Genomic DNA, 25,721 nt, shown 5'->3' on the forward strand with positions numbered 1-25,721 from the left:
GCAGAGTTCTTTTCCAGTAGCAAATCAAGGCTCTTTTACAGTCTAAGGAAAGAAGGGCCTTTTCATCTTCATGTGCATGCAGTCTCGGAAAGAATGCAGGCAAGACTAATGGCTTAATTAATATGAACAGATACCAACTTTGGTAAAAACTTCAGGTGAGTGCGGAGCACCACCCTATTGTGAAAGAACATATATCAAGAGTAATTAACTAAAGCCTGGGGCTCACGCACTCTTCAGGCTGATGCAATTGTGATTAGGAATGATACCTTCCATATGAGAAATCGGAGAGAAACTGATGAAATGATTCAAACAGAGGCTTCATTAGTTGGGCCAGAACCACAAGGAACAGGAGGTTTCAGGACTAGAGGTTAATTATTGCCATAAGCCAGAGTTTCCAATCCTTTTCAAGCCCAAGGCACACCTACAACAAGGCAATGTGGTCACGAAGAGGACTTGTATGGTGAAAGGAAGAGCTAGGGATGCACTGAAAGCCCCCACCAGTGCTCTCTGCCAAATTTTACAATAAAGGGGGGGGGGGGCGATACACATGAACCCATCACAACAGACCATTTCCCTCTCTATACAATTACAGGAAAGGGGAGAAGTTGGTGTGGTGCGGTCATCTTGGCTGCCAGAGCCATTTTACTGCTTCTGCTCTCAACACAGAGGCAGTCACATCCGGTGCTCAGTGCATGCTCTCCCCATCTCACACAAACTGGGGATAAGACAGAGGTCAGACGTCAAGGAGAAGGCTCAGGAGGGGGAAAATGAGGGGGATGCTGAGTGCACTGCGTGTGCCACACAAAGTCAGGCCTGGCTATCCATGCCTTGCACGCTGCCCATTAATTACCACACTCTAACGCTCATGCTGTGGCTAAGAAGCAGCAGCAGCAGTAGGTATGGATACACATGTTCTCAAAAAGGAGCTTCTACAGATTTAAGAGCCACCGCTGGTGTTTCTTTTTACTGTGAGGTGCTGAGAGCAGAGTCCAAGTGCTGGCCTGGATACGAGCATCAGGCAGAGGTAACTTTTCGGTGGCACACCTGATCAGGTCTGAATGCACATCAGTGTGCCACAGCACACCGACTGGGAAACACTGTCATAAGCCTTTCATGAATTTGGATACCAACAGATGAGTGGAGATTATAAACTCAAACTGAGGGAGGGGCCAATCTAAGTGGGTGCCTGAAGCAACAGGAGATAAAAACTTGCCCAAGATGTGTTAGTGGAATTTAAATACAGGTCTCCCTGGTTCTGAGCCCACTGCTTTAACCACTAGGTCATTCCTTGCCCCTGCTAAGAACAGTAATGCTGATCTAGGGCCAGGTGTAATATTGGCATTGCTGCCTTTTTATAGGCAGGGTTGCTGCTGTTTGAGTTCTGGGAGTTAGTGCTCTTTTGCTATGGCAGGCAGGGTTGACTTTTCTATTACAGCAATCCTGTAAACCCCCCCCCCCCCCCCCCCGCCACATAATTGGAGATACGAGCCTCCCTTTGAACCATAATTACCTTTAAGCACTTTTAGGGTAGTAAATTTTCAAAAAGCCCTTTCACTCGGGGAAATCAGTATTTTCTGCAGAAATGGCTTTTAAAAAATTGTCCTTCTACAGAATGTTTCTGGGAGGGGTAGGGGGTACATCAAGCTTATTGAGTTAAATTATGGAAATATTGGGGGGAGGGCTGAGGGTGGCGTGTGTCTGAAAGGGTTTTTTTTTGAGCGGGGGATGGAAAGGCTGAAGGTTCACCTAGGATGCCTAATACTCTTGCACCGGCCCAGACACAGAGCTCTTGAAAGCTAAATCACAGGCGAAACAATCTAGTTTCTTTGCTGATCCTTATTTCTACAATCTCAGAGGGAACGATACAAGGTCACAGGCAGCACTGCCAGAAAGCTAAAAATCAAAAGTGAAATTAGATTTCAATTCTAGAGAAACCTACCCTGTTTCCCCGAAAATAAGACCTCCCCCGAAAGTAAGACGTAGCAAAGTTTTTATTTGGGAGCATGCCCGTCGCACAGAACACCAGAGCATGCAGCTGTGATTTTTTTACCCTGCAGGATTCACAGTTAGTTGTCATCACAAACCAGCACAACCAGACAACTATTCAGAATATAATAAATGTTCATTTTTTTGTTCAACAATATATGTGAATTCTTCTTCATGGAAAATAAGACATCCCCTGAAAATAAGGCCTAGTGCATCTTTGGTAGCAAAAATTAATATAAGACACTGTCTTATTTTCGGGGAAACAGGGGTATCTCTTCTTAGGAAGGGCGGTGGCACCAATGCTGAAATTAGATTTCAATTCTAGAGAAACCTCTCTCTTCTTAGGAAGGGCGGTGGCACCAATGCTGAAATTAGATTTCAATTCTAGAGAAACCTCTCTCTTCTTAGGAAGGGCGGTGGCACCAATTCTGCAGGTGTTGTAAGGTGGCTCATTTCCCTCCCGTTTTTGCCCTCCCATCCCAGGAGACAGGATTATATAAAGGGAGAGCCTCAGACCGAAGCAAAGGAAAATTCTGTTATGAGGAGACATCTGCAAACAAAGGAGAAGCAGCTGGAGTGCAGAGAATCGAGGGTGAGTGGTCGGATATTTGCATCTCTGTAAGGGGGTTACGCAGTGCAGGCAGCAGGGGCCCTTAAGTTGCCGTTTATAGGGAAAATTATCAAATCTTGCCGCACAGTTTGGACACAGCTGTGCTGTTGTAGCTGAGTGTTTCTGTGCAAGGCTGGAGAAACTCTTGAGCACCAAAAATTCAGCAGCCGGTACCAGACTATGCAGAAGAACTTTTGGCTGCCGGCCGAGGAGAGATGTCGCTGTAGCAGAGTCGGGTTTGGGCTGAGGAGAGAGACTAAAGGCAGGGCTGGTATCGGGATGTGCGGAGCCCAGGGTAAGCTATCCAGAGCAGGGGCCCCTTGAAATTTAATGGGGGGGGGGGGGGGGGGTTCCATTATCATCTGATACCCAGCAAACGTAATACCTCTTGAATTACCAATGAAAAGCCATGAGCTAAATACACAATGCATACATTAAAAAAAATCCCCTTTTCTCTCAAATTCTCTTGCCCTACCCTTCCCAGGCCAGCAGCAGCCTGCTCTCTCTCTCTCATCACCCCTGCGAGACTACCCTGGCAGGGGAGGAGGTATACAAAATATTTTTTCTCTCCCCTCTCCCACCTGAAACATGATCACATGACCACCACCACCCTCCCCCTTCCCTCCCCAGACTCGACACCTGACCCCAGCCAGCAATCTCTCCTTTTCTTCCCTCTAGACTCCAACCAACCAACACTCTTCCCCTTCCTCTCCCCTCAAGACCTCAGTAAACAGTCACCCCCCCCACCCCCCCAAATACCTGTTAGTCTTCTTGTTTTGACTGTGGTTCCTGTGCCTTCCGGCCTAACAACACTACCCCCGCTTCTCGAGCCCTCGCTGTTATTGAAGGGGTTCAATTTCGTGGCCCCCCGAAAGAATGAAACAACTGAAAGTCTACCGACTAATCATGCCAGCAGTGAAACGCACAGCCATTTTGAACGTACTAATGTTTGCAACGCAAATGACACGTAATGCGTAGTGACGCAGTTGCGCACTAACACGTAACGTAACTCCATTTTGGAATAATAATTTGTATTGTATTAATACGAATGCCGCTGTAAAATGTCTAACACGTCAATTAAATGACGAAACGATAATATGATCACAAGCTACACCTCCTAGAGGACCACTCTAGCTAATGCTTGTTCAGCAGTTTGTGAATTGTTTGTTCAGCAAAAACCAGAACGCATGTGTGAAAGATAAGAGTTGTAAAGTGCATAAAAGTTTGCTCCCGAGGGGGCGTGGTATGCAGTTGTACTGAGCCTTTGTCTTAGCTGCATCTTGCTGGCAATAAAAGTCTATCTTTACGGATCAGTTGTCTGGGCCTCCTTACTGACTAAAAAGAGACGGTTACATTTGGCGAGCCAGCCAGGAGGTACCGGGGACGCTATTTTAGCCCCCCAGTGGGTCCGGTAGGTTGGTGGCGGAGCGATCCCCCAGACGCACCTGGTGAGTGGCCACCGCTGAGTTCAGCGATCAGGTTTCTGAGGGGACCGTTCCACAGACATTCTTCTGAGACCTCTGGGCTGGTGATCCGGGAAGAAGGCTTTCGTGACGATCGGAAGAACCCTGCAGGCGAGTATTATGGGAATGGTGGGAAAAGTGAAGAATAGCTAAAAGAGTAGCAAATAACCGGTCCATCCCCAAGCGGACCGAGGGGGCTTTGATCACACCCCACGCCGTGGGTTAGTAGGAATCGTATTCCGAAAGCCACGCGCATAAAAAGGAAATTATAAGTAAAGTATATAATAGCGGGAATAGGTTTCTTGTTGTGTGAAAGAGAGTGAATGGCCTCGCAGTTCTAGACCGGGCGACCGCATTCTAGTCGGGGCAATTGTGACCCTTTTGTGTCTGGCGGATACGGACCCCTTACCTATCCGTCTTCCCTTCCCTGTCTGTGATTCTATCCTAATGGGAGGGGGCTACTCAACTCCGCTAAAAGCTATGACGGAGCACTATAGTGAAGTGTTCGATAAACGTAAATGTACGAAACCTGGAATGATTCAGCGATGCACCCATAGGTGGCCCAGTTTGTGTGTAAATTGGCCTCCGGCAGGAACTTTCAATTTCCAAACGGCTACAAGGGTCCTGAATATAGTTACGCAAGAAGGGCATCCGGGTTGCCCTGAGGATAAGCCGTACATAACTGCTTGGATTGCAGTCATTGAGAATCCTCCGTCATGGGCAAAGAAGTTAGTGGAGGGAGCCGCCCTCGTAATGGTGGCGCAAGTGAACAAGATGGGAGACCGGAAGTCCCCAAACCGGAAGAGAAAGGGAAGGGCGGCCATCTTGGGAATACAAGACCATGCGTCATCTGCGGCGGCCATGTTTGTAGTGCAAGGGAATACACGGACTCAAGAAAAAAAAATTAAACCCCTGCCGCCCGCAGTACTGTCTGACGCAGAACATCTTCTGCCGCCACCGTATGTCCCTAGCTACCCTCAAGCGTATAATGCGCCACCAGGTCCCTCAGCCCCCGCCAATGCCCAAGCTGACCCTGAACTAGTACCGATTCCCGAGGCACGGCTTGAAGCGGCCGCGGCAAAAGTTGAAGACGGCGGCGAGTCGTCCGTAGCAGGCGGCACTCGCAGTAAAACCCAAGCCGCAAGTTTGCAGCTACCAATTAGGGAAACGACCACCGTAGTTCCTGTGGTCCCGACTGAAGAAAACGAATACCATACTACGCAAACAATAAAGTTATTTACCTACATACCTTTTACTTCCAGTGATCTTTTTAACTGGAAACAGCTTGGCCCCTCTTACGCTGATAAACCAGATCAGATGATAGATTTTTTAAGGGGAATTTTTGCAGCCCATAACCCCAACTGGGCTGACATTCGGCATCTAGCCTCCATTCTTTTTACCACTGAAGAGCGCCGACAAATACAATTAAATCTGGAAGAGGCAGCTCGATTAGGAGCTGGGGCAGACGGTAATCCTGATGAAGTAGTGAGAGCACAAGCCCCGGTTGCCGATCCCAACTGGGATTTCCAGACCGCAGCAGGGCGCGAGCGCATTGCTGCATACCAAATCGCCTTTCTTGAAGCTTTAAAGAAAGGAAAGAAGAAAGTTGTGAACATGGGAAAGAACCAAGACGTGGTGCAACGAAGAGACGAGACCCCTGGAATCTTTTTGGAGCGATTGATGGACGCATATCGGCAATACAGTCCATTTGATCCAGAGGACCCCAAAAGTCAGTCCGTCATAGTGATGAGCTTCATCGGACAGTCTTATCCCGATATCCGCCGGAAGTTACAGAAGTCAGAAGGATTCGAGGGAATGACTATTAGCCAATTAAAAGCCATGGCCGACAAAGTCTATGTAAACCGAGAGCCGGACGGAGAAAAGAAGGAAAAGAAAGAAAGTAGAAAGTTAAGAGAAAGTGTTAGTCTGTTAGCCGCAGCGTTGGAAGAAACTAATTTCGGGAACTCGTCCAGGCACTACCAAGGATATCCTGGACCGAGAGGAAGGGGCAGGTCACCCTTGAGGGGGCCGCCCAGAGGACGAGCAAGTAGAGGAGGATCATTCAGAGGTGGAAGGGTGCCGTTGGGGGCCAATCAATGTGCATTCTGCAGACAAGAAGGACACTGGAAGTCTGAATGCCCGGAGTCCCTGCAAATGAAGCAGGAAGGATATACTCCGTCCAAACCAAAAGAAGCTGAATGGCAGATGGCCGTAGGAGAAACTTCTGGCGAAGACAGTGAAACATGACTAGACAAGGGAAATCTTCCCCTGGATCCCTTAGTAGAAATCAAAGTAGGGACTGAGACGTTTAAAGGATTGTTAGACACCGGGGCACAAAGATCAGTCATGACTACCGCTATCACCACGCCCACTTCAAAAAATATTTCTATCGTAGGAGCCTCTGGAAAGCCACTCATCGCTCCTTTTCTCCAAAAACGACAGGTTCGAGTAGGGGGACAATTAGTATCCCATCAGTTCCTCTATGTCCCCGGATGCCCAGTCCCACTCATAGGGAGAGACCTTCTTTGCAAATTAAGAGCCAATTTACAGTTCGAATCTACTGGAGAAATCAAAGCCTCCTTCGCTGATAACCCAGTCTCTCTCATTTGCCCGCTACAAGAAGAATGGAGATTACATCTTCCTGTAGTTGAGCACATCATCACGCACCGCTATGGAGAGAACACCATCCTTAACGAAAAGCGCAGACAGCTGATGGATAGTGTACCTAAAGTGTGGGCCGAACAAAACCCAGGAGGAATAGCCATCAATGCTACCCCTATCTGGATCGAGATGAAACAGAATGCACAGGTGATCAATCAACCTCAATACCCCATTCCATATATGGCCAGGCAAGGAATCCAGATACATCTGCAGAGACTGTACGATTTGGGCATTCTCCGACGAATTCGATCTGCTTGGAACACCCCTTTGTTGCCCGTAAAGAAACCTGGATCTGATGATTATCGACCAGTACAAGACCTAAGGAAAGTGAATAGTCAAGTAGAAGATCTAGTAGCCCTCGTGCCAAATCCATATTCAATCCTAGCCCAAGTCTCTCCTGCATCAAAGTGGTACAGTGTTATTGATCTCAAAGATGCCTTCTTCTCCGTCCCGGTGGCGGAGGAATGTCAGAAGATTTTTGCTTTCACATGGGAAAATGCACCTACTGGAATAAAGCAGCAGTACACATGGACTCGGTTGCCTCAAGGGTTTAGGCACTCACCTACGCTGTTCGGTGAGCAACTGGCAAAAGACTTGAAGATGTATCAAGTGAAGTATGGGCCAGTAATACAATACGTGGATGATCTTCTGTTGTTTCGAGAGACGTACCTCGAATGTGAAGTATCCACTCTTCAGCTGCTAAAGACGTTGTACTCAAAAGGATATCGTGCAAGTAAAAAGAAAGCGCAAATCTGTGAGTTGGAAGTAGAATACTTAGGCTTCCAAATCCGTGGAGGGACCCGTTGTCTGGGAATTTCTCGCACCAGTTCGATAAGAGGTCAACCTGTACCCACTTGTAAGAAGGAACTCCGAGCGTTCCTTGGAGCTGCAGGATACTGTAGACTGTGGATTGCTAACTATGCAGTTATGGCCCAACCCCTGTACGACAAGTTGCGGGGTAAAGAATCAGAGTCTCAAACTTTTCAATGGGAAGGGCACGAGCTAGCAAGCTTACATCAACTGAAAAACGCCTTGATTGAACCCCCTGCTCTAGGGTTGCCAGATGTAATGAAACCATTTCATCTATACGTCGATGAGAAGAAAGGAATGGCCATTGGGGTATTGACTCAAACTTTAGGCTCATGGGAGCGACCTGTTGCATATCTCTCAAAAGGAATGGACAATGTAGCAAAAGGATGGCCTGGGTGTCTTCGGAGCATCGCGGCTGCATGCTTACTCATTCCAGAAGCTGTCAAATTAACTTTTGGTCAAACTCTGAACGTAACAACTCCCCATACTATTCAAGGACTACTAGAGACTCATGGGCCAAAATGGATGACTAATTCACGTCTCGTAAAGTATCAAGCTTTATTATGTGAAACTCCAGAAATCCAAATACAGGACAGTAAAAATCTGAACCCTGCAACTTTACTCCCAACTCCCACTTCAGTCACTCATAAGTGTGAGGAAATCATGGCTACAGTACATTCCAGCCGACCCGATCTACGCGATCAACCTTGGCAGGGAGCCTGGACTTTGTTCACTGATGGAAGTAGCCAGGTGCTAAATGGTGCCCGGGTCGCTGGATATGCTGTGGTCTCCGAGGACGACATTATCGAAGCAGAGCCCCTACCCCAGGGGACATCAGCGCAAAAAGCAGAACTAATTGCGCTCACCAGGGCTCTACAGTTGGCAGAGGGAAAAACTGTTAACATTTATACTGACTCAAAGTACGCTTTCCTTACTATCCAAGTACATGGAGCCTTATACAAGGAACGCGGATTCCTAACTGCTGAAGGGAAACAACTAGCTAATGCATCTGAAATACATCAATTGCTAGATGCCGTGTGGGCACCAAAGAAAGTAGCTGTCATGCATTGTAAAGCCCACACCGGGAAATCAGATCCCATCGCCAAAGGAAACCAATGGGCAGACAAGACAGCAAAAGAAGTAGCACGTGCACGTCGATTACACACCTCAACTAAAACTTGTCCACTTCTACAATTTCCGGTTGAAATCCCTGTCTACTCGGCAGAAGAAAATGACTGGGCGCAAACTGAACAATTCCACCAGCAGGATGGTTGGTGGATTGTACAAGGAGATCGGGTGTGGATACCCGACGCACTGGCTTGGACCATTGTCAAAGAAGCCCACAATAAAACTCATCTTGGTCGCGATGCATTAGCAACTTTATTGGCAAAAACTTACTACATTAACAGACTCATACAGCTAACTAAATATGCTGTCAATCAATGTGTCACCTGTGCAAGAAACAACCCAAGAAATGGACCTGGTCCAGCCCCTGGACATATACTACGAGGGACTACTCCGTTCCAAGTTTGCCAAATCGACTTTACCCACATGACACCTTCAAAAGGATACAAAGCAATGCTGGTAGCTGTCTGTACTTATACTGGATGGATCGAAGCCATACCTACACGAACTGAAACTGCCAAGGAGGTAGTGTCTTTGCTTCTCCATAAAATCTTACCACGATACAGATTACCACGGCAAATAAATTCAGACAATGGACCAGCCTTCACCAGTGAAGTCACACGACGACTGAGTCAAATTTTGGGTGTCCGATGGCACCTGCACTGCGCTTGGAGACCTCAGAGCAGCGGAGCAGTTGAACGAGCTAACAGGACTTTAAAGAATCAGTTAGCTAAATTGTGTAAAGAAACAAAAACTAAATGGCCAGACATCCTGCCATTAGCTTTACTACATGTCCGATGCACTCCAAGAAAGTCTGGTCTAACACCTTATGAAATGATGTATGCAAGACCTCCACCCCTTCCATCTTTTCCTGAATCATTGCAGATACAAGGGGAAATGTCTCTCAGTAACCAACTCAAAGGACTATATAACACAGTCATTGCAATTCAAAATTACACCTGTGACACTGAGCCATTAGTCTTGCTAACCCCGATCCACCCATTCCAGGTCGGGAATTCTGTGTGGATAAAAGATTGGGATGAGTCTGATTTCCTCCAACCCCGATGGAAAGGACCATACACTGTGTTACTGACCACTCCAACAGCAGTTAAAGTCTTTGGATGCCCTTCATGGATTCATTGGTCACGAATTAAACCAGCTGCATCCAATTGGCAAGTCTCCAGGATTGGGGACCACAAGTTAAGATTCACCCAAGGCAGGCACAATGCTAGTCCTGAGTAACAGACCTCAGTAACTTCTAAACAATATTAACGTGTCCATTTCTTTCCTTCCTTTCAGACTCCATAACTTATGACTGCAACTGTCTACATCATAAAGCAATGTTACAGATACCGACTTCAAAGATCTACGCGGCAACTACCTTCTACAGAAAGTTGTCAATCAGCCTACAAATTTCTTTACTACTCTTCTGTACGCCTACTACCTCTCTTTTCCTGCCCCTGAGCAAGAATTGTACAGAATTTATCAAGCTAATCCGCACTACAACTCAAGATGGATTTCAAGTTGTATCAACAATCATCCACCAATCTCAACCTCCTGCGTCCTGTGCCACACTACCTGCTTGTGCCTTGAATACTACTCAAGGCTATCAATCTTTCCATCGATGTCTAGAGGGTAGCAAAATCATTTGTCATACCCCAACTACTCCTAAGTACTACAATGTTACCCTCACTGCTGGATTACCAAAAAGCTACACATCAAGTATTATCCCAGAAGGAAAAGGTATCTTGTACTACATCAACTCGACCAAAGTCCTTATGGGAGGAGAGTCTACAGTCACAATAACCTTCGATGCCTGTGAGGCCATTGATAAACACCCAAATGCACTCCATTGTGGGTCTCAAGCCTGGAAAAAATCCTATGTGTACAATCACAAATACCTCTGTCCATACAATCGAGCCGCCAATCCATCCAGTTGGATACCATGTGGAGGGGACCTGACACTGTCAGGATGGTCTCTAGTCTGCGACTATACTGGAGGAGGTTACCATGGCTGCCACGGAATAGGCCGGCTAACTGAAGTAACTGGTAACACTGTATCTATACAATGGCCTATCAGAAGTGAAGGATTCCCCTGGCAAGATACTTGGGGATTTGGTATCGATGGAACTGGAAAAGACCCCATGACCTACATTACTATCACACAGCGGAGAGACAAACCTCGTCCAAAAATTCACCAGACCACTGTAGTGGGCTATCAGTCTTTCTTCGATGAAATATCCCATGTGACTGAGGAATTGAAGAAACATACAATTTCCCAGCAAGCAAAGAACATGTTCGTTAATTTGGCTGAGAATATTGCTCTCTCTCTCGAAGTCAAGAACTGTTTTGTATGTGGAGGAACGAATACAGGAGACCAATGGCCTTGGGAAGCCAAAGAAACATTCCAATCTGATCGTAATACATTGAACACAACTGTTACCTACAACCGTAAAACTCATCCATATGAGTGGGCCCTCCAGACTGATGTGATTGGCAGACAATGTATATCTCGACAACGTTCGCGTATCTATACCATACCTGTTGGAAACTCTCCATGTACTGGGGTTCTCACAGCCAATCTAACCAACCATACATGGTGGCAGACGGAAAATTCTACCATGCCCGCTCCCATCTGGACTGAATCAACTTTGAACAAGACATGGACTGCTGCAGGCGTACCCACCACCATCTTCACTGCCCCAGATGGCTACTATTTTGTATGTGGGCGAAGAGCTTATGAGCAGTTACCCACACACTGGTACGGAACCTGCTTCTTGGCTACTATACGACCCAGTTTCTTCTTACTTCCCATCACTGCTGGAGAAACCTTAGGAGTACCAGTATACAGTCCCATGCGACCAAACAAACGTCGTAGAAATTCCAAAGTAACCATTGGAGACTGGAAAGATCAGGAGTGGCCTCCTGAAAGAATTGTACAATATTATGGCCCCGCAACGTGGGCTGAGGATGGTTCTTATGGGTATAGAACCCCTATTTACATGCTCAATCGTATTATCCGACTACAGGCAGTATTAGAACTCCTAACAAATGATTCTGCCTTGGCTCTCAACATCCTCGTCAAGCAGAACACAAAAATTATCACCGCTGTTTACCAAAATCGATTGGCTTTGGATTACCTCCTAGCCCAGGAAGGAGGTGTATGTGGAAAATTTAATCTTTCTAATTGCTGTTTACAGGTGGATGACAAGAGTAAGGTCATTGAAGAGATCACTGATCGAATGATCCGACTGGCACATGTTCCAGTACAAACGTGGACTGGGATTCTTGATTGGACAGCCTCCTTACCCAACTGGCTTACCTCCATCCCAGGACTTAAGGAACTCTTCCTTCCCTTACTGTTTCTTATTTTAACTTGTATTCTATTTCCTCTGTGTCTACCTCTTATTTTCAGGAATCTCCGATCCATGATTGAAAATATTGCTGATCGACGAGCGGCTGCTCACGTCATGATGATTAATAAGTATGTGTCTGTCTCCACATTCCCTTCATACGATTCCTCTGACTACGACACTACCGATGATTCAGATATTCCTGATGTTGATTCTGATAATGAGTACCTAACCACTAACTTATAAATTTGCATACATTCTGAGTAACTAACATTAATTACTGAGCCACTTTGTTCGCTGTGGTAAGTCGGGCTACAAAGGGGGGTGACACCAATAGGGTACACCCGTCTCAAACCCGTGAAGCAACCATCGACCCAGCAACACATTAGGGCTCAAATCTAATGACAATGGTATTAATTCTTGTTTGTCATTTCAGTTACTACCCAGATGCTGAAGTGTGATACTTCTGCCTTCTACCCGAAGTTGAAGTATCAAAGGGGGGAATGAAGGGGTTCAATTTCGTGGCCCCCCCGAAGAATGAAACAACTGAAAGTCTTCCGACTAATCATGCCAGCAGTGAAACGCACAGCCATTTTGAACGTACTAATGTTTGCAACGCAAATGACACGTAATGCGTAGTGACGCAGTTGCGCACTAACACGTAACGTAACGTAACTCCATTTTGGAATAATAATTTGTATTGTATTAATACGAATGCCGCTGTAAAATGTTTAACACGTCAATTAAATGACGAAACGATAATATGATCATAAGCTACACCTCCTAGAGGACCACGCTAGCTAATGCTTGTTCAGCAGTTTGTGAATTGTTTGTTCAGCAAAAACCAGAACGCATGTGTGAAAGATAAGAGTTGTAAAGTGCATAAAAGTTTGCTCCCGAGGGGGCGTGGCATGCAGTTGTACTGAGCCTTTGTCTTAGCTGCATCTTGCTGGCAATAAAAGTCTATCTTTACGGATCAGTTGTCTGGGCCTCCTTACTGACTAAAACTGGGGATAAGACAGAGGTCAGACCTCAAGGAGAAGGCTCAGAAGGGGGAAAATGAGGAGGATGCTGAGCGCACTGCGTGTGCCACACAAAGTCAGGCCTGGCTATCCATGCCTTGCACGCTGCCCATTAATTACCACACTCTAAGGCTCATGCTGTGGCTAAGAAGCAGCAGCAGCAGTAGGTATGGATACACATGTTCTCAAAAAGGAGCTTCTACAGATTTAAGAGCCACCGCTGGTGTTTCTTTTTACTGTGAGGTGCTGAGAGCAGAGTCCAAGTGCTGGCCTGGATACGAGCATCAGGCAGAGGTAACTTTTCGGTGGCACACCTGATCAGGTCTGAATGCACAATTTGGTTAGCTTCCCTAATTTCTCTTAGCATTTCACTGTCCATCTCACCATCTTGACCAGGTGGACGGTAGTATACCCCTATCACTGTAGTCTTCCCTGACACACAAGGGATTTCTACCCATAAAGATTCAATTTTGTATTTAGTCTCATGCAGGATGTTCATCCTGTTGGACTCTATGCCATCCCGGACATAAAGCGCCACACCTCCTCCCGAGTGCTCCTCTCTGTCATTGCGATATAATTTGTACCCCGGTATAGCACTGTCCCATTGGTTATCCTCTTTCCACCATGTCTCTGAGATGCCAATTAAGTCTATGTCATCATTCACTGCTATACATTCTAATTCTCCCATCTTACTTCTTAGACTTCTGGCATTAGCATACAAACATTTCAAAGTTTGTTTTTTGTTTGTATTTTTATTCTGCTTTTTAATTGATAGGGATAAGTTAGAATTTTTTAGCTCAGCTGAGTTTTTAGTTACAGGCACTTGGACTACTTTTCTAATTATTGGAACCTCACTGCCGGGATGCCCTAATTCTAATGCATCATTAGTATCCTTTAAAGATACCCCTCTCCGAACCATGCGCTGCTGAGCGACTGTCGGCTTTCCCCTTTGTTCTAGTTTAAAAGCTGCTCTATCTCCTTTTTAAAGGTTAGCGCCAGCAGTCTGGTTCCACCCTGGTTAAGGTGGAGCCCATCCCTTCGGAAGAGACTCCCCCCTTCCCCAAAAGGTTCCCCAGTTCCTAACAAAACTGAATCCCTCTTCCTTGCACCATCGTCTCATCCACGCATTGAGACTCCAGAGCTCTGCCTGCCTCTGGTGACCTGCGCGTGGAACAGGGAGCATTTCAGAGAATGCTACCCTGGAGGTTCTGGATTTAATCTTTCTACCTAAGAGCCTAAATTTGGCTTCCAGAACCTCCCTCCCACATTTTCCTATGTCGTTGGTGCCCACGTGTACCACGACAGCCGGCTCCTCCCCAGCACTGTCTAAAATCTAGGTGACCCATCAACAAGGCAATGTGGTCAAGGAAAGGACTTGTAGGGTGAAAGGAAGAGCTAGGGATGCACTGAAAGCCCCCACCAGTGCTCTCTGCCAAATTTTACAATAAAGGGAGAGGGAGAGGGGGGCGATAGACATGAACCCATCACAACAGACCAGTTCCCTCTCTATACAAGTACAGGAAAAGGGAGAAGTTGGTGTGGTGTGGTCATCTTGGCTGCCAGAGCTATTTTACTGCTTTGCTCTCAACACAGAGGCAGTCACATCCGGTGCTCAGTGCATGCTCTCCCCATCTCACACAAACTGGGGATAAGACAGAGGTCAGACCTCAAGGAGAAGGCTCAGAAGGGGGAAAATGAGGAGGATGCTGAGCGCACTGCGTGTGCCACACAAAGTCAGGCCTGGCTATCCATGCCTTGCACGCTGCCCATTAATTACCACACTCTAAGGCTCATGCTGTGGCTAAGAAGCAGCAGCAGCAGCAGTAGGTATGGATACACATGTTCTCAAAAAGGAGCTTCTACAGATTTAAGAGCCACCGCTGGTGTTTCTTTTTACTGTGAGGTGCTGAGAGCAGAGTCCAAGTGCTGGCCTGGATACGAGCATCAGGCAGAGGTAACTTTTCGGTGGCACACCTGATCAGGTCTGAATGCACATCAGTGTGCCACGGCGCACCGACTGGGAAACACCGTCATAAGCCTTTCATGAATTTGGATACCAACAGATGAGTGGAGATTATAAACTCAAACTGAGGGAGGGGCCAATCTAAGTGGGTGCCTGAAGCAACAGGAGATAAAAACTTGCCCAAGATGTGTTAGTGGAATTTAAATACAGGTTTCCCTGGTTCTGAGCCCACTGCTTTAACCACTAGGTCATTCCTTGCCCCTGCTAAGAAGAACAGTAATGGTGATCTAGGGCCAGGTGTAATATTGGCATTGCTGCCTTTTCATAGGCAGGGTTGCTGCTGTTTGAGTTCTGGGAGTTAGTGCCCTTTTGCTATGGCAGGCAGGGTTGACTTTTCTATTACAGCAATCCTGTAACCCCCCAGCCACATAACTGGAGATACGAGCCTCCCTTTGAACCATATGTACCTTTATGCACTTTTAGGGTGGTAAATTTTCAAAAAGCCCTTTAACTCGGGGAAATCAGTATTTTCTGCAGAAATGGCTTTTAAAAAATTGTCCTCCTACAGAATGTTTCTGGGAGGGGTAGGGGGTACATCAAGCTTATTGAGTTAAATTATGGAAATATTGGGGGGAGGGCTGAGGGTGGCGTGTGTCTGAAAGGTTTTTTTTTGAGCGGGGGATGGAAAGGCTGAAGGTTCACCTAGGATGCCTAATACTCTTGCACCGGCCCTAGCACAGAGCTCTTGAAAGCTAAATCACAGGCGAAACAATCTACAGTTTCTTTGCTGATCCTTATTTCTACAATCTCAGAGGGAACGTTACAAGGTCACAGGCAGCACTGCCAGAAAGCTAAAAATCAAAAGTGAAATTAGATTTCAATTCTAGAGAAACCTACCCTGTTTCCCCGAAAATAAGACCTCCCCCGATAGTAAGACCTAGCAAAGTTTTTATTTGGGAGCATGCCCGTCGCACAGAACACCAGAGCATGCAGCTGTGATTTTTTTACCCTGCAGGATTCACAGTTAGTTGTCATCACAAACCAGCATAACCAGACAACTATTCAGAATATAATAAATGTTCATTTTTTTGTTCAACAATAGATGTGAATTCTTCTTCATGGAAAAATAAGACATCCCCTGAAAATAAGGCCTAGTGCATCTATGGTAGCAAAAATTAATATAAGACACTGTCTTATTTTCGGGGAAACAGGGGTATCTCTTCTTAGGAAGGGCGGTGGCACCAATGCTGAAATTAGATTTCAATTCTAGAGAAACCTCTCTCTTCTTAGGAAGGGCGGTGGCACCAATTCTGCAGGTGTTGTAAGGTGGCTCATTTCCCTCCCGTTTTTGCCTTCCCATCCCAGGAGACAGGATTATATAAAGGGAGAGCCTCAGACCGAAGCAAAGGAAAATTCTGTTATGAGGAGACATCTGCAAACAAAGGAGAAGCAGCTGGAGTGCAGAGAATCGAGGGTGAGTGGTGGGATATTTGCATCTCTGTAAGGGGGTTACACAGTGCAGGCAGCAGGGGCCCTTAAGTTGCCGTTTATAGGGAAAATTATCAAATCTTGCCGCACAGTTTGGACACAGCTGTGCTGTTGTAGCTGAGTGTTTCTGTGCAAGGCTGGAGAAACTCTTGAGCACCAAAAATTCAGCAGCCGGTACCAGACTATGCAGAAGAACTTTTGGCTGCCGGCCGAGGAGAGCTGTCACTGTAGCATAGTCGGGTTTGGGCTGAGGAGAGAGACTAAAGGCAGGGCTGGTCTTCGGGATGTGCGGAGCCCAGGGTGAGCTATCTAGAGCGGGGGCCCCTTGAAATTTAATGGGGGGGGGGGTTCCATTATCATCTGATACCCAGCAAACGTAATACCTCTTGAATTACCAATGAAAAGCCATGAGCTAAATACACAATGCATACATTTAAAAAATCCCCTTTTCTCTCAAATTCTCTTGCCCTACCATTCCCAGGCCAGCAGCATCCTGCTCGCTCACTCTCATCACCCCTGCGAGACTACCCTGGCAGGGGAGGAGGCATACAAAATATTTTTTCTCTTCCCTCTCCCACCTGAAGCATAACCACCACCACTCTCCCCCTTCCCTCCCCAGACTCGACACCTGACTCCAGCCAGCAATCTCTCCTTTTCTTCCCTCTAGACTCCAACCAACCAACACTCTTCTCCATCCTCTCCCCTCAAGACCTCAGTAAACAGTCACATCCCCCCCCCCCCCCAAATACCTGTTAGTCTTCTTGTTTTGACTGTGGCTCCTGTGCCTTCTGGCCTAACAACACTACCCCCGCTTCTCGAGCCCTCACTGTTATGACTCCAGCAGGTTAACCTAGACCTGAGGACTCGGGGGAGGGGGGGGGGGGTGTTGTGCAGAGTTTATACGCAGTGTGGGAGGCAGACGTGCCATTTCAGTTGCTGCCTCTTTTACAGCATGGGCCCGAGGACTCTGGGAAGGCTGATTGCAGCACCAGCTATTGCTGCTCTTTTTGGGGGAGCAGTTGATGACTTCTCCCTGTTGCATGTCCCCCTCAATTTTCATGGGGCATCAATCCAATTCCCCCAATCTGACCCCACCAAAGATGGTCCTGGATGAAGGGATAAAAACTTGTGGTGGGAAGAACAGCTGGAAAGTGATACAAGCCGGCTGATGGGATAGAAAGAGGAAAGCAGTGAAAGGGAGGGAACAAGTGGCTGAGGAGGAAAAACAGAAAGAAGAAATGGAGATGGAGGAAGCTGGAGAGGGAAAGAGGCTGAAGGGAGGGAAAAAAGAAAAATGGGAGAAAAAAAAAAGGCAAAAGTAGTAAAAATGCAAAATAAAAAAAAAACAAAAAAATGCAAAAAAAACCCCCAAAAACTAAAAGAGAAAACAGCAATATATATATATATTTTTATTTTACTTGAGGCTTAAAAAAAAAATATTTGGCTGGTGCCCATATTGTCTAAATATTTTTCCACCCTCACTTAGTGATTACATGAACGGCATTTTGTATTACTGCACTGATAGGGCAAGAGTTTCTGGGGATCTCTTCTGCCCTGTTTAGACCCCATTGCTAGGTTAACAGGCTGGGGGGAGGGGAGAAGAGTCTGGGAGGTTATTTTTTGTGGCAGGTGGGGCTTAATTTTAAAACAAAAACCAAAATGAACAAAATTTCATTTGCTTTTCCTTTCAGTTTAAAAATTATATGAAATTGGAAACTTCAACAAACTTTGTGCACAATTTGCAAACTGCCAAAATGAATGCCATGAAAAATGTTCTGAATGTGTCAAATTTCAGTTCAGTTCGTTTGTTACAAACCGAACTAAAGGAGGACAATTTGGGGGCTACATCTTTTGCCTCCATCAGTCCTGGCAATGGCCCGAAGCCTCCCCAACAGCCGACTGGACTTACAACGCCAGATGCGGCAAGGAACCTGGTAGGAGAAGTCCATGGAGACTTAGATCTGCAAAAACAGACTGAATCTCAATGGACTGAGAAATCTTATATTTCAATTTTGGAGGATATACAACCACCAGGGGATAAAGGTGTATGTAGTTCTGTAGTAATACAATCTGACTTCACCTTAAGTGATCTTGGGAAAATGATTTTGAAACTTGACAGTAATATATTAAAAATGAATGAATCACTGTTAACAGTTATTAAGTCAAATAGAAATATGATTGAAGAGCAAGGGAAAAAAATAGAGAAATGCGAAAAAGATTTAATTGCCGTGACTAATAGAGTACAATTAGTACAAAATTCACAAAACGCATTTATTCGAGATAGTTTGGGTACACATAAAGATATGGAATATCTTGAGAATTTATTTAGGGCAAAGAACTTGAGAATTATAAATTTTCCTCAAACTCGACTTCTCTCATCCTGGGAGTTATTTAAGACATTTTTGAAAGAAAATTTATCATAAGAAGAGGAAGATATACCTAATCTTTCTAAGTTATATTATTTACCTAGAAAACCTTCTAGAACTGTTGGTAAAAGCAAGTTTGCTTACCGTAAACGATGTTTCCGTAGATAGCAGGATGAATTAGCCATGCTGTCATGGGATCTGTCAATCAGGCCCGGGAGGCGGAGCTTGTCAAAGCAGAGAACAGAGCTTTGCTCTCTGCGGCTGCGCGTATGTTCCCGCGCAGGAAAGTAACGGACTCTCCTCAGTCTGTAATTAAGCTGTAGTGTAGTCGAAGACTAGGTGACTGCCAGGGAGGAGGGTGGGTCAGCATGGCTAATTCATCCTGCTATCTACGGAAACATCGTTTACGGTAAGCAAACTTGCTTTTTCCCGTCGATAGCAGGGCTGAATTAGCCATGCTGTCATGGGAGTCCAAAGCTCCCGATCACGTCATATATGACATATGTGGTTGGACGTGATCATTGATAGTGTGGCAGTCACTGTGGACAGGAGGATAGAGAGTGCAGTATTGCTTGCCCTATCTTCGCATCCGTGGTTGTTTGCTGGTCAAGGCAGTAATGAGATGTGAAGGTATGCAGTGATGACCATGTAGCTGCCTTACAAATGTTTATGGGTTGCACATGCTTCAGGTGTGCTAAGGATATTGCTACTGCTCTGACTTGGTGAGCTTTAGGAGTAGATTGTAAATGTAAATTCTATTTGTCATAGCAGAATTTGATGCATTGCGCTATCCAATTGGAGATGGTGCATTTGGCTACTGGTTTTCCAGGAGATTTCGGTTCGTAGGAAACAAAGAGTTGAGAAACACGGTGTCCGAGTTTGTCCTTTCTTTGTAGTGTGTAAAGCTCTATTACAATCCAGTGTGTGCAGTAGTTTTCCCCCCTCGTTTGCATGAGGTTAGGGGAAAATATTGGTAATTCCATTGACTGATTGAGATGGAATGGGGTAACTATCTTCGGTAGGAAGGATGGGTGAGTTTGTAGAACTACCTCTTGTTGATGAAATTGTAAGTACGTAGGATAATGGATCAAGCTTGTAACTCACTAAGTCTTCGTGCTGATGTTACTGCAACCAGGAACACCACCTTCCAGGTGAGGTATTTAATATGCTGAGTCCATAGGTTCAAATGGAGAAAGTATGAGCTGTTCCAGAACTATGTTGAGGTTCTATGGAACTGGAGGTTTGAATATTGTAGGACGAATGTGTGTTAAACCCTTTATGAAACGAGTCAGTAATGGGTGATTGGATATAGGAATGTCATTGATTGGTCTATGATAGGCGCCTATGGCGCTGAGGTGAACTCTGATGGATGATGTTGTTAGTCCATCTACATATAGTGTATGAAGATAATCAATGAGCAATTTAGGGTAGCAGTCCAATGGCGGTACACCTTTGGAAGTGCCCTAAATAGAGTAGTGTTTACATGTGTAACTATGAGTTTTCCTGGTTGAGAGTTTCTTTAATTGTAACAAGATGAATTGTGCTGAAGTGGAAAACTTCTTGTTCAGTTAGAAGGAGCCTTTCAATCTCCAAGCTGTCAAGCGCAGAGATGAGTGTAGCGGGTGTAGGAGTGTTTCTTGATCTTGGTCTAGAAGATCTTGACTATTCGGTAATAGAATTGGATCCTTGATGGATAGTTGAAGTAGGAAACTGTACCATGGTTGCCTCGGTCATGCCGGGCTATGAGTATCAGTTGAGTTTCATCCTCTATTCACTTTTGAATGGTTCTTGTTATGAGAGTTATGGGAGGAAAGGCATACAGAATGCTTGTCTCCATGGAATGAGGAAGGCTTCTTGAGCGATCCTGAAATGGTTCAGTCTAATCGAGCAGAAGTTGGAAACTTGAGAATTGATCTCTGTTGTAAAGAGATCTATGGAAGGTGTCCCGCACTGCAGAAATATGTCCTGGACTATTTCTGTATTGAGTGACCATTCGCAGGGATGCAAGATGCGGCTTATGTTGCCCACTCTGTGTTCGCAATTCCCGGTAGGTAAGTTGCTTGTAGATGTATGCAATTCTTGTGAACGTGTTCGAAGATTGTCCGGGTCTCCTTGTAGAGGGGCCATGAACCGAATGCTCCTTGTTTGTTGATGTAAACATCGCTACTTGGGTGTAGATCACGATCTTGTGTCCTTTCAGATGGTTTTGGAGACTCTCAATGCGTTGCGAATTGCTCTGAGTTCCAATAGATTTATTTGTAGATTCAGTTCTGAGATCGTACATAACCTTTAGGTTTCGTAAATCTCGAGGTGTGCACCTTATGTCCTGCGAGATGCATGTGCAGTTAGAACTGCATTGTGAGGAGGCTGAACAATGCTCCTTGGATATGGTGGAATCTAGGAGTCACCATGCTACATCTTTTTTCATTTCTGCGGTCAGTGAAACCTTCTGCGTCACTGGTTGTGAATGCTGTTTTCATTGGCGCTTTAGACCTCATTGTAGAAGTCTAATGTGTAGCCTGGTGTTGGGAATCGTGAAATTTGCCACTGTCACGTGGTCCAGACTTACCAGGACTGTCTACTGACGGCCTCTGAATATGTTTCAAGGTGTTCAGGAGTTGACGGAAATGTGATATTATGTCGTCTGGGAGATATGCTCTATTGCACATATGCGCCTATGAACTGTCATTGCTGTATTGGTTGTAATGTGATTTTGAAATTATATCACCAACCTTAGTTGTTGTAAGCAATGTATCACCGTGTGAGGTGAAACTGTAAGATGTTCGGAGTTGAGGCTATTATGAGCCAGTCTTACATATACGGAAAGATGGTTATACCTTATTTCCTGAGATAAACTACCAGCGTCATCATGTATTTGGTGACCTCTAGGATGGAGCCCTGTATGGAAAAAATTTTTCTGTCAAAGTTTCAACAAGCTTTGACTGACACTGGCACACTGGGTGCACTTAGCATGCCCAGCCTGCAATTATCCATCTCGCATGCCGTTAGTCCAAGGGGAAGAACTTGTACTGGTAGTGTTGATGTCTGTATCGAAAACACATGTAAAACCATAAGGATGGATGGATTGGAATGTGCATGTAAGCATTCTTCAGATCGATGGAGCACATCGAATCGTTAGTTGAATGAGAGGAAAAATTGACTTCAACGATACTATTTGAATTTCTCCTTGGTGAGAAATTTGTTCAACTTCCTTTGATCTAGTATGGCGAAGGCCCCCAGACTCCTTTGATATGAGAAAGTACGGGAAATAAATGCTGCTAGTTAGGGGTGTGGGTGGATTATCGAATTGCTTGTTGTTTGTAAAGTAAAGCAATTTCCCCACCCCAGTTGTGTATGAGAACTGTGAGTCTTGAGTGCGGAAAGATGAGGCAAGATTGGTTTGTAACAAATTGGAGTTGGTAACCTTGACGTACCATCTACAGAACCCATTGGTCTGATGTTATTGTTTCCAGAGTCTCAGATAATCACAACTTCTGCCTGGAGGAGCTTGTTGTTGTGGTGGCGGCTGAGTAACTAAAAGATGAAGTCGTTTTGCTGCAGTAGCTGTATGTAGTGGCTGCTGTCTTTGGTTACGTGGTTAATCCCTTTGTTGATTTGAGGTATTGTATGTGGAGTAGGACGTTGGTAGGCAAGGCATGGCCGCGTACGAAAACTTTAAATGTATAGGGTTTTCTGGCAAATGGTTGCCCCAGGTAGACCCGACATAACGACGTGTAGTCGAATAAAAAGGATGCGATGCTAGCGATTATACTGCTAGATCTTTGTCTTTAATTTACTTACTGTGTCCTGGAATTCCTCTCCGAACAGGATATTTCCTGTACATGGGAGGTTTGATAGTCTCTCGTGTAAGTCTTCACGTATCGAACTTGAACGTAACCATGCTAGTGAGCGGGCTGCAATGACTGTTGCAGATGCCCTGGATGATGTTTTAAGTGCTTCTTAGATTGATCTCAAGAGGTGTCGAGAGCATTCTACTATGCCATGAAGAAGCTGAGGTATCTGTTCCGTCATAGAGGAATAAGTAGTTTTTATAGCTTGCATGCACTCATATGGATATTGCACCATGTTGAACTGGTGTTGCATAATTCTTGCGGTTATATCGAATTATGTAATATTTTCCTTTCAAACTCATCTAAATCTTTGTTGTTGTTGTCTTTCCCCGGTGGGGAAGTGGTATGCAACTTATTGCCTTGTACCTTTGCATCGCCAACTCTACTACAAGTGATGTATGATACAATTGTGATAGAGTATATAGTGACGTTTTCTGCATAGGAAATTTACGTCAGTTTTCCTGGAACTGGCTGCTATTGTATAAGGTAGCCTCCAGGATGTTGCAAGATTGAATGCAGGATATCTTGTGGTGGAAGAATGTTGGTTCCACCTGAGTATTAAATTTATAGAAGACCAATTTTGGGTATGTAAGGTCTTCAGAAGGGGAATACGACTCCCGAATGTGGTCTTGCAGATTTGAGAGACATCCCATTTATGGTGATGGGGATGTTTGTATTGAAGGAGAATCCAAAGATGTCTCCTGGACATTAGTTGGTGAGGCTGGTTGGTTTAACATGGGAGATGTCGGTGTCAACTGCTGTTTAATAGCAATATTAGGTATTTAAATGATGATGGAAGTATCTCGTAAAAACTTGTTAAGATTGAGACAGTTTGAAAAATGCTTCTCTTATATTAGAGGGCATACTATACTACTGTCTTGTTGTTTTTTTTTGTTTTTTTTTTACCTGTTTGAGGTGAAGTTATGGAAACTTCACGGCTCTTTGTAGTCTATTATCAGAAGTAATACTTAAAAAGTTTCCGAATCTGAAGAAGTGTTCGAGGAAGAAATTTTCATTTCTTTCCTTGTCGTTTTTTTTTTTTTTTTTTTACGAGATAATATAGAAGTCGAAGGACTTGTCTCCCATGATGCACTCCTCTTTGGTAATTTATTACGGTGGGAGTGATTTAATACTTATATTAGTCATCAGATGATGTATCAGTATCTGTGACTTCAGTCTCTGGAAATTTAACTGTGTGAAGGGTATTGATTCCGCTTCCAGCTCATCTTTAATTCTTTAGTTGAATAATTATGGATTCCACGCGCAGATGTTGATCTATGCGCTGAGTTAGATATATGCGCGTAGATATGTTTATGCGCGGATGTAGAGTTATGCGCGGTATGCGCGACGTAGAACTTATGCGCACTTGTAATCTGTGCACGGAATTAAATTTCTGCGCAGTTTTAGTTGTATGCGCATATCTTTTTTATGTGGCGCGCACATGGGTTATCGGCGCCGATGTGTTCGGCGCCATGCGCATAAGCCTCTTTGTGCACATAAGCCTTTTGTAGGCGGCGCTTGCGCATAAGCCAGTTTGTATTCGGCGCCGTACGCGCAAGGTCTTCCGGCGCCGTACGCACAGGTTCTTCCGGCGCCGTACGCGCTGGGTCTTCCGGCGCCATACGCGCTGGGTCTTCCGGCGCCATACGTGCTGGGTCTTCCGGCGCCATACGCGCATCTGTTCGGTGCGGTGTTTTCTTTGCGCCATGCGCGTATTTGTTCGGCGCGGTGGTTTCCTCTGCGCCATGCGCGCCTGGAGCTATGAGCTACGCACAGTCTCCATCTTCGGCGCCGGTATGTTCATCTGTGCACGGACGGTGCCGTATGCGCATAAATCATCGGCGTTGAGGATTTCACCTCCGATGAGGTATGTTGCGGCTCTATAGGCACTGGGGATTTCAAGAACCCACTGGCCTTTGTTTTTGCCTTTCCCTTACCTCCTAGAGTTGAGGACTTAGGATTTGACGGCAAAGCTTCTTTTTTTTTTTTTTTTTTTTTTCGTTGGAGCCGATGCAGTTAGCGGACTAGGTCCTGAAGCCGGTGGCCGCTTGATTAATGCTCTAGATTATATCTTAGAGCGAACTTACCTTTGTCTCGATTATGACTCAGTCCGAGACATTTATTCTAGCGATCGTAGTGACAGAGTTTAAACCCCGATTTTGATATTTTAATTCTGTTTTTAAAAACTGAGGAGAAATCAGCTCCGCGTGCGATCCCGCTCGCGGAAAAAACAGACTGAGGAGAGTCCGTTACTTTCCTGCGCGGGAACATACGCGCAGCCGCAGAGAGCAAAGCTCTGTTCTCTGCTTTGACAAGCTCCGCCTCCCGGGCCTGATTGACAGATCCCATGACAGCATGGCTAATTCAGCCCTGCTATCGACGGGAAACCTAAATGTTCAGGAAAATCCTCCCTCTCCTGGTATATCGACCTTCTTAGAAGATTCGATGGACCAGATTAATAATAGAGCAACTTTAATTATTTCTTGTATTTCAGAACAGGATAAAGAGAAATTATTTAAGAAATTCTTTGCAGTTAAGGACCTGCTATTTTGTGGACATAAAGTACAAATCTTCCCTGATGTGGCTAGGTCCACTCAGGTAAGGAGGAGAAGCTTTTTGTCCTTGAAAAGTAAAGTTTTAGCAATGGGTGCAACTTTTTTCTTGAAGTTCCCATGTCTCTGTTTGATTAATTACCAAGGGAAAAAATTTGGTTTTATAGATCCTTTACAGTTAGAAACTTTTCTTTTAGATAAAAATCAAGTATCAAGATCAGAGACTGAAGCCTAAAAGATAATGATAACTCCTCCTCCTATATTATATTCAGAATGTTAATATCTGGATAATTCTTTATGTTTCTAGTGTTCTCCCCCCTATTATGGGTTATAAAGAGACATACAAATAAATGAATAGTAGTATATTTTCTTTATGTGACAAAAGTGGAGTTGTATTTCCTTTTTATTTACTGCATGATATCATTTATTTTCCTGTTTCATGATGTGTAAACATTGATGAAAAATAAAAAA

General features: G+C 45.1%; 2 protein-coding genes across 7 annotated transcripts in view; one reads left to right on the plus strand and one right to left on the minus strand.

Moving 5' to 3' along the window:
* LOC115083952 (trichohyalin-like) overlaps positions 1–25,721 on the minus strand; it is a 242,508-nt gene that overhangs the window by 183,892 nt on the left and 32,895 nt on the right. The window lies entirely within an intron of this gene.
* Positions 1–25,721, plus strand: part of LOC115083965 (epidermal differentiation-specific protein-like) — an 83,353-nt gene that overhangs the window by 34,198 nt on the left and 23,434 nt on the right. The gene's annotated exons all lie outside the window — the stretch shown is intronic.

Source organism: Rhinatrema bivittatum, chromosome 2, assembly GCF_901001135.1.
Source record: "Rhinatrema bivittatum chromosome 2, aRhiBiv1.1, whole genome shotgun sequence".
NCBI lineage: Eukaryota > Metazoa > Chordata > Amphibia > Gymnophiona > Rhinatrematidae > Rhinatrema > Rhinatrema bivittatum.